The sequence below is a fragment of the Solanum lycopersicum genome, chromosome 7 (genome assembly GCF_036512215.1).
Source record: "Solanum lycopersicum chromosome 7, SLM_r2.1".
Classification (NCBI taxonomy): Eukaryota; Viridiplantae; Streptophyta; class Magnoliopsida; order Solanales; family Solanaceae; genus Solanum; species Solanum lycopersicum.
This window is the reverse complement of record NC_090806.1, coordinates 12,530,523-12,539,313: the sequence shown is the minus strand read 5'-3', so window position 1 is coordinate 12,539,313 and position 8,791 is coordinate 12,530,523.

Below are 8,791 nucleotides of genomic sequence, written 5' to 3'. Positions count from 1 at the left end.
CTTATTTATTTTTATGTAGCTAACTAAGAGTGTATCTTGTGACACAAAATTTTCTCAAATTCAAATGAACACAAAATAATAGGGAAAAAAAAATATATGGAACGATACATAGACAATGAAGAAGGAAGATGACAACATATTTCCACGCTATATTTCAATTTAGTTTTCCATTTGATTAAAATCTCTTGTCACCAACACTTTACTTTCTTCTTTCATTTTTACTTACATATCTAATAAAAATAATTATTATCATGTCTATATTATCATATTATAAGTAAAAGTGAAAATCTATTTTTGAAATAGGATTTAACATCAAACCTAATGATTCAATGGACAACGCTGATCCCCGTTGTCTAAGCAAAATTAAAAAGAAACTAATTTATTTGATGGTAAAAATAGAAGAAATAAAAACCAAAGAAGCAATATCTTACCCAAATAATGTGATATTTTCATATCTTTTTATTATTATTGTGTTTTCCACAACTTTTTGTCACTATTAATTTATGGAAATCGTAAGAAAAAATACAAGTGTAAATTTATGAATAATCTGTTACAATTTTTTTCACTAACCCTTTCGTATGCAATACCTCAAATTTCATTGAATTTTGAATTTAATCAATTGTTGCAAATAACCCTTAGATTTTTTTAAAAAGAAGAAAGAGTAGAAAACTTTCAAAAATTGCAGTTCAAATGTGAGAAGAAACCATCTATTTATACTAACAAATAGTAGTATGAATAGGTGATGTTACAAGCTTTCGAAAAAGTCACTGCTCATCAGAAAAATCGTAACGTTTTGTAGAAGTCAACTTATTGAAAAAGGTACAACCCTTCAGAAAATTCTCACCCTTTGAAAATATCACAATCCTTCGGAAAATTAAATTGAAACATTTATTTTTTAGTATAGAAGCCAAGTAAAAAGCACAAGAATAGTAAATTAAAGTGGTCAAGTAATGACCTGGGAAGGATCGATATCACCAGCGTGGATGCGCGGGGAAGTAGTAACCGTAATATCAACGAGGGTATCATCGTGAACATCCTAAATATAAAAGAAAGAAAGTTAGTACCAATTCAAATATAAAATCATACTATATTAGTACACACCTCGTAAGTACTTGTCATTCTTATTTTAAAAAATTGGGTTTTAAAAGGTATGAATGGAAAATGAAGAGTTGCGACTTTTATAAAAGGTTGCAACTTTTATGAAAAGTTATGACTTTTATTAAAGGTTGTGACATTAATAAAAAATTGTGACCTTTATGAAAGGTGACGATCTGTCTGAAAGATTGTGATTTTTCCAAAATCTTGTGACCTTTCCAGTAAGGCACAATAAAAAACATCTTCACACTACCCTTTATTTTCTATAAATTGAGGGATTTCCTTTTTAAAAATTTTTGTGGACTTCTTCTACTACTACTAAATCTAGTATTCTAAGTGTACTTTACTGCCGTTGAATGACTCAATGACATCACCATTTTGTGTATCAATACAGTGGTGATTGAGATCATTCTATCATGGGATGACATATTCCAAATCAAACCCCGGATACTAGCGAGGAATAATTTCTTTAAGGGGACACTTTGCATTCAATGGGCTTGTTTTTTTTTCTAGATTCTGGTATGTGTTACAGATTAAGATTTGTGAATTAATTTATGTTTTTCCTTTCTTCTATTCTTCACTGGTTAATTAAATATTTGGTAACTTCATGCTTTGCAAAGTTTGTTTGAATTGGTAAGATTCTTTATACACGATTGACAACAATTCTTCGTAAAGAAAAATATTTCCTATAGTTTTTCTAATATGTCTGTGATTCTAGTTTCTCTACTAGTTTTAATTTTCTAGTTGTGAAAATGTTCTTATATTTTTGTTGTGTCTTACAAAGTTCTTCAAAGTATTGTATGTTAGGAATACAAGATGAACAACAATGTAAAGGAAATTAGTATGTTAGGAATACAAGATGAACAATAATCTTAAGGAAATTATAATGCTGGTAGTATTTCTTGTATTTTGTTGATTAAGAGAAATAAATCATGGATGTAGAAGATAACTGCATTACTTCTCCAGAATTTGGTGCTTTGTTTAAAAAGGTCAAAGTGAGAATGTACTAGAAGAATTGGTGGTATTCTTGTTAAAGATTACATCAGGTAACCTTATTATTATTCACCTAAGAAGGAAAACAGTTTCTAAAGGTTAACAATTGTGATATTTATCATGCATATCTTTGGAAAAAAATCTGCAAACTGTATGGTTCTCGAATGAATTTTCCTTGGCAAATAGTGTTGCCTTTAAAATTCACTAGTTTGTAGAGTGAGCCATGCATATTTTTGTTTGATAAAATAGTATGTAAAAATGTTATAGTTGGAAGACAATGAAAAGGAAAAACATTTATAGGTGATAATCTAAGAATATGTTTTATTCTGTTTGGAATAATTTTTTTTGTAGTTTCGTACTCACAGTCAAATTGATTGTGTCTGATTATTGTAGATCAAAATTTTTTGTAGCTTTTTACTTTGAATAATTTGGACTTTGCAATTGCTCTTAAGAATATGAAAACTTCACATAATAAGTCACTGTTGTACTTTTTGTGTTCTATAAACTTCATTGTTAATTAGAAAAAAATGTACAAAAGTTTGTCTTTATTGTTAGTATTCTAAATACTAAGTGGTATGTCTATTTGTGATAGAGAAAAAAGACCAGCGACTTATAATTAGTGAGTTTGTGCCTCAATGGAATGAACTTTGACACAATTTAAAGATTGTCAAAGAGAATTGGAACTCTATAATTCTTTCATACAATAATATTTTCTAAAGAGTTTTGATATTGCCAATGGCATTTTGATAGTCTGGAAAATACGTGGAAAATGTATTTTCAAATACTTGAAAAATATTTTTGAGATCACATTTATAATATGGGGATTCTTTTCTTATGATAAAAATAAAACTAGACTTGGTGTCTAATTTAATTTTCGATCTAAGTTAATTTTGGAGCAAAAGATACGAAACTCAATGTTACTTTTGTATTATTTTAGACCACAAAATTCTTGGAGTATATGATGTTACTAGTATGAAACTACCAAATTATATGTATACTTGTTCAATATGGTTGAGTTCTTTTATGAAAATGTGTTACTTAAAATGTTGTGACTTCTCATTTAAAGATATGCCTATTATATATAATTATTTGTATATACATTGAAGGAATATTGATTGTATTGAAGTGTTAACCTAATAAGGAAATACATGGGAGATATATATAGTAGATATAGGAAGGAGTAATAATCCTAATAGGACTAGAATTAAGGATTACTAATCCTAATAGGACTAGGATTAGTACACAGTAAATACTAATATTATTTAATATTATTTATTTAATACTATCTGTTATTATCCCCACTCAAGCTGAGCGGAGCGGAAGCGAACGGAAGCTTGGAACTGAGGTAATCGTGCTGTCGGCTCGGGAGAGGCTTGGTGAGAATATCAGCCGGTTGTTCTTCAGTGGGTACATACTGCACAGTTATGGTGCCAGCCTGAACTTCATCGCGAACAAAGAGACAATCGGTATCGACATGCTTCATTCTAGTGTGTAGGACAGAATTCTTGGCCACACAGATGGTTGATTTGTTGTCACAATAGAGAGCAGGAACAGTGTGAGTGGCATGGAGTTCGCGAAGAATATATGTGACCCACATGGTCTCAGCAGCAAGAAGAGCAAGGGCGCGATATTCAGCTTCAGTCAAGGACCGAGAGACCTTGGGTTGTTTTTTTGTACACCAGGAGATCAGGTTCGGCCCCAAAAAAATGAGAAACCCCGATGTAGATTTTCTGTCATTTTTATCATTCGCCCAATCTGAATCTGAGAAACCCTGAAGCTCCAAGTCCCCGGGTCGAATGAGTAAACCACGACCAAGAGTGCAAAAAATGTACCTGAGAATGCGTTTTAGACAATGGTAATCATGTTCACTTGGTTGATGCATGCACTGAGCAACTCGGTTGACAGCAAACTGGATGTCAGGACGGGTAATGGCCAGATACTCTAGAGCCCTAATGAGGTTGCGGAAGTGGGTGATATCGACAAAGGGGGTGTTGGCTCCATTCGTAGACGAAGAGACTGCCATCGGTGTTGGTTGACTGGTGTATTTTTCCATTCCAGCTTTCTGCAACAGATCTCGAGCATATTTTGACTGATGAAGAAACAAGCCGCTGCCTGTCCGAGAAACCTCCATTCCTAGAAAATAATGTAACGGGCCAAGGTCCTTCATTTTGAAGATAGTATGCATAGCTCGAGTGACATCCTGAATGAGAGCTGCAGTAGAGCTTGTAATAGTGATATCATCTACATAGACAAGAAGAATGACTGTACCATGTGCTGAATATCGAGTAAACAGACTCGTGTCGTGTATGCAACACGTGAAGCCGAGTTCCTGGAGGAACGTTTTCAGACGTGTGTACCAAGCACGGGGGTCTTGATTGAGCCCATACAGAGACTTTTGGAGTTTGAAAACATGTTGAGGGAAGCGGGGATCAACATAGCCCGGTGGTTACGTCATGTAGATAGTTTCATCAAGTATGCCATGAAGAAAAGCAGTGGAAACATCCAACTGATTGATGAACCAATTGTTGCGCACGGCGAGTGACAGTACCAGGCGAATGGTTTCCTACCGAATAACAGGACTGAATGTCTCGGAGTAATCAAGCCCATACTCCTGATTGTAGCCTTTAGCAACCAAACGAGCCTTGTACTTGGAAATACTGCTATCTGCATTGTGTTTAATTTTGTACACCTATTTACAGCCCACTGGGTGCCGCCCATGGGGCTTAGGTACAAGAACCCAAGTTTTCTGATCATTCAAAGCCTTAAACTCGTCATCCATAGCATGACGCCAATAAACATTTTTTGAGGCAACAGAGTAGGTTGTTGGTTCACTATCGGGAAGGGGTGTATTTGGTAGTATGGTAGCCTGAAAGGTTTTGGGTTTAAAGATACCGGCTTTGCCACGGGTTAACATGGGATGAGTATTGGGGGGTGGCACGGGCGGTGGTGATTCGGGGGTGGCCGGGAGGAAATGGATCGGGTTGGAGATGTTGTGGGTATGGGGTGGTTCGGGTTGGTTGTAAGTGTGGGTGGTGGTTGCGGGTGTATTGTGGGTGACGGTCGAAGGGGTGATGAAGGGTGGTTGGGTAGTGGGTGGAGGTGTGGGGGAAGGTGGTGAGGGACCCTGTGAGTATGTTGGAAAAAGAGGAAGGATGCCAATGAATGATATATTTGTGGAGGAGGAAATAGACTCGTAGGGAAACTCATTTTCAAAAAATTTGATATGACGAGATATGTAGACTTTATGAGTTTGTGGGTCAAGACAGCGATAACCCTTGGAGGTAGGATGATAGCCCAAAAAAATACAAGGACGGGATCGGGGTTGTAATTTGTGAGTAATATGAGGGCGTAGCCATGGGTAGGCAAGACACCCAAAGACGCGGAGGTTGGTATAATTGGGAAGTTCTTGGTAAAAGAGTTGATAGGGTGATTTGGTGGAGAGGGTGTGACTGGACATTCTGTTAATGAGGTAGTTTGCGGTGGCTAGAGCTTCTACCCAAAAGGAGACAGGGAGATGAGATTGATGTATAAGAGTAACCACCGTTTCAATGAGATGGCGATGCTTACGCTCAGCCACCCCATTCTGTTCGGGAGTGTATGGACAGGATGTTTGATGTATAATTCCCAGGGATTGCAGAAACTGGCCAAAGATGTTATTTACATATTCCTTTCCATTGTCACTTCGAAAAAGTTTAACATGAGAATTGAATTGTGTTTTGACCATTTTTTCAAAAGTGACAAAGGTGGTGTATGCCTGTGATTTGTGTTTTAGTGGGTACAACCAAGTGTATTTTGTAAAATCATCCACAAAACAAATATAATAGCGAAAACCAGTAAATGAAGGAACAGCAGTAGGACCCCATAGGTCGAATGAATAAGTTGAAACGGTGCAGTTGTACGCTTCTCAGATAAAGTAAAAGGTAATTTGTGAGATTTAGCAATTGAACAGGAGTCACAATTGTTTACATGAATGGAAGAAAAACCTAATTAAGACATTAAAGAATTTTTTATTTGAGTAGACGGGTGACCCAGACGACTGTGCCACAACAGACTGTGGCCATCAGCCGAAAGAGCCACCGGAGCCACAGGAACGCTTTCTGAAACTGGGTGGGCAGACGAACTTGTGCCAGGAAGAACGTACAGACCATGCTCACAGGGGACTTGAAAAATCACCCTCTTGGTAGTATTGTCTAGGATCTGAAAATCATTAGAGGTGAACAAGAGTGAGCAATTATTGTCTTTTGTGAATTGGTGAACTGAAAGGAGATTGGTTTTAATAGAAGGGACGTGGGTAAGGTTACCTAGGTGAAAGATAGCGGTGGGGGTTTTAATGGTACCCGTGCCAGTGTGAGAAATATTAAGGGACTCACCGTTGCCAACAGTAATACCATTGGAGCTTTGATATGGTTTTGGAGAGTTAAGCTTGGATAGATCAGAAGTAACGTGCATGTTGGCCCCAGTATCCAACAGCCATTCAGAGGAAGGGCCGACTTGAGATGCATAATTGGCACGGTTATCACTATTTCGGCTATCCTCATACCAAAACCAGCAACGAACAACGGTGTGTCCTGTTTTCTGACAGATTTGACAAGTTGGACGATCTAACTCGTAAGTGACCTGCCCGCCGCTGCCGAAGGAGTGCAGGCTGTTGTTGCTGCCGTGCTGCTGACCGTCGTACGGCGGACGACTGCCCTGCTGACCGCCGCGCCCGCGGCCTCCGCTGTTTCTGCCGTAGCCACCGCGGTTCCCCTGTCGGCCGCCACCACGCCTCCCGCGATAGTTCTGGCTTGCGGTAAGGGCAGTGGCCGGCTCCATAACAGCGGCTTCTCGGAGAAGAATTTTGCTCTCCATATCCACGTTGATTTCTTCACTTTTTAGCCATGAGGAGAGAGTAGCCAGGTTAACGGGTGTTGGACTGATGCGAACCGCCTGTTTAATGGAGGAGTAAGCTGATGGGAGCCCCCGAACGACACACATGACGAGATCTTTTTCGGGAATGATTTCGTTCACGGTGTCGAGTGCTGTGATGATGGTGGAGACCTCGTCTAAATACTCCGCCATAGTTTTCGTGCCTTTGGTAATTGTGTGGAGACGATCACACTATTGAAAAATATGAGAGTGGGAAATTGATGCATAGCGTGTTGCGAGGGCCGTCCACAGGGCTGAAGCAGTTGTGCAGGATCAGACGTGTTTCAGAACCATGGGAGAGATGACCGCAATCAAACATGATCGGATCTGGCCATCCACGGCTTTCCAGGCGGCATGGGCCGGATTGGTTTTTTCTGATTTGTCCGTGGCGGTGATGACTGCCGGCGGCGGTTCTGTGCTTCCATCGACGTATTTGAGAAGGTAATTGGCCTCAAGGGCTGTAAGAACGGTGATTTTCCATGTAGGGTAATTTATGTCTGATAATTTTTCGGGAATCAGGGCATGAAGATGCCTGAGAAGGATTTTAACGCCAGAAGGAAGTGAATCGAGAGGATCCACCTCGGTTGTCATGGCTGCCGCCGCCCAAGAGAAGAGAGGGAACGATCGGTGCCCTAAAGAGAGAAAAAAAAAGTTAGAGAAAAGAAGATCTAGGTTTTCTGGCTCTTGATACCATGAAGGAATATTAATTGTATTGAAGTGTTAACCTAATAAGGGAATACATGGGAGATATATATAGGAGATATAGGAAGGAGTACTAATCCTAATAGGACTAGAATTAAGGAGTCCTAATCCTAATAGGACTAGGATTAGTACACAGTAAATACTAATATTATTTAATACTATCTGTTATTATACATGAATATTGGTGAATAGTCATTTGTCATGTTTTTTAAAAGAAGCATTTGGACTATATCTCCTTTATTTGACCCGATGAAACTTTGTTCATGGGTAGTTCTATAACAATTAAATTGGAAGTTATGGAAAGGTCCTTATGAAAAGGACATTTGACAAGGTGTTGACTCTAACAATGTTTGTATCACACACAACTTTAAGAAGTTTGAACAAAATATTTGAGAAAAAAAGCTACCTTGCGAAGAGCTTTTTACGCTAAATATATTTTTATTTGTTCTTACTTTCTTGAGCCAAAGTTTAGGACATGAGCACTTGAGGCTTGTCAATTTTTTAAAAAAATGCTTGTAAGGAAAATTAATCAACTTAGAATTTTTGTCTAACTTTGAGTGCAATAAATAAAAATGTCAAGTTTCTGTGAAATCTAATTATGCTGAGCATTCTTATAAATCTATTGAAAGGAATTCTAGTCCCTTAGAATTGATTAAACTGACATTTGTGATTTGAAGGCAATACCATCTCGTGGTGCGAAAAAATATCTCGTTACTTTTATTGAAAATCGCATTAGAAATGACTATGTCTATTTGTTGAACGGTAAGGATGAAGCAATAGAAACGTCTAGACAATATAATATTAAAGTTGAAAATCAGTTGGGAAAAAGATAAGAAGTGATAGGGATGGAGAGTATAAATCTCATTTTTCAGAAATGTGTTTGAGTGGAATTATCCATCAAAATGTTGCCCTATTCAACTCAATCTAATGAAAAACTGAACGTTGAAAGAAATGATGGTTGTGTTATTTATAAAAATTCGGGTTTACCACAAAACTTGTGTGGAGGAACGATCCTTACGACAAAAGGAAACAACACACAATTTTGTCTTTTTAGAAAGAAAGCAATTTTGTTTGTTTCAGACACAATCTATTC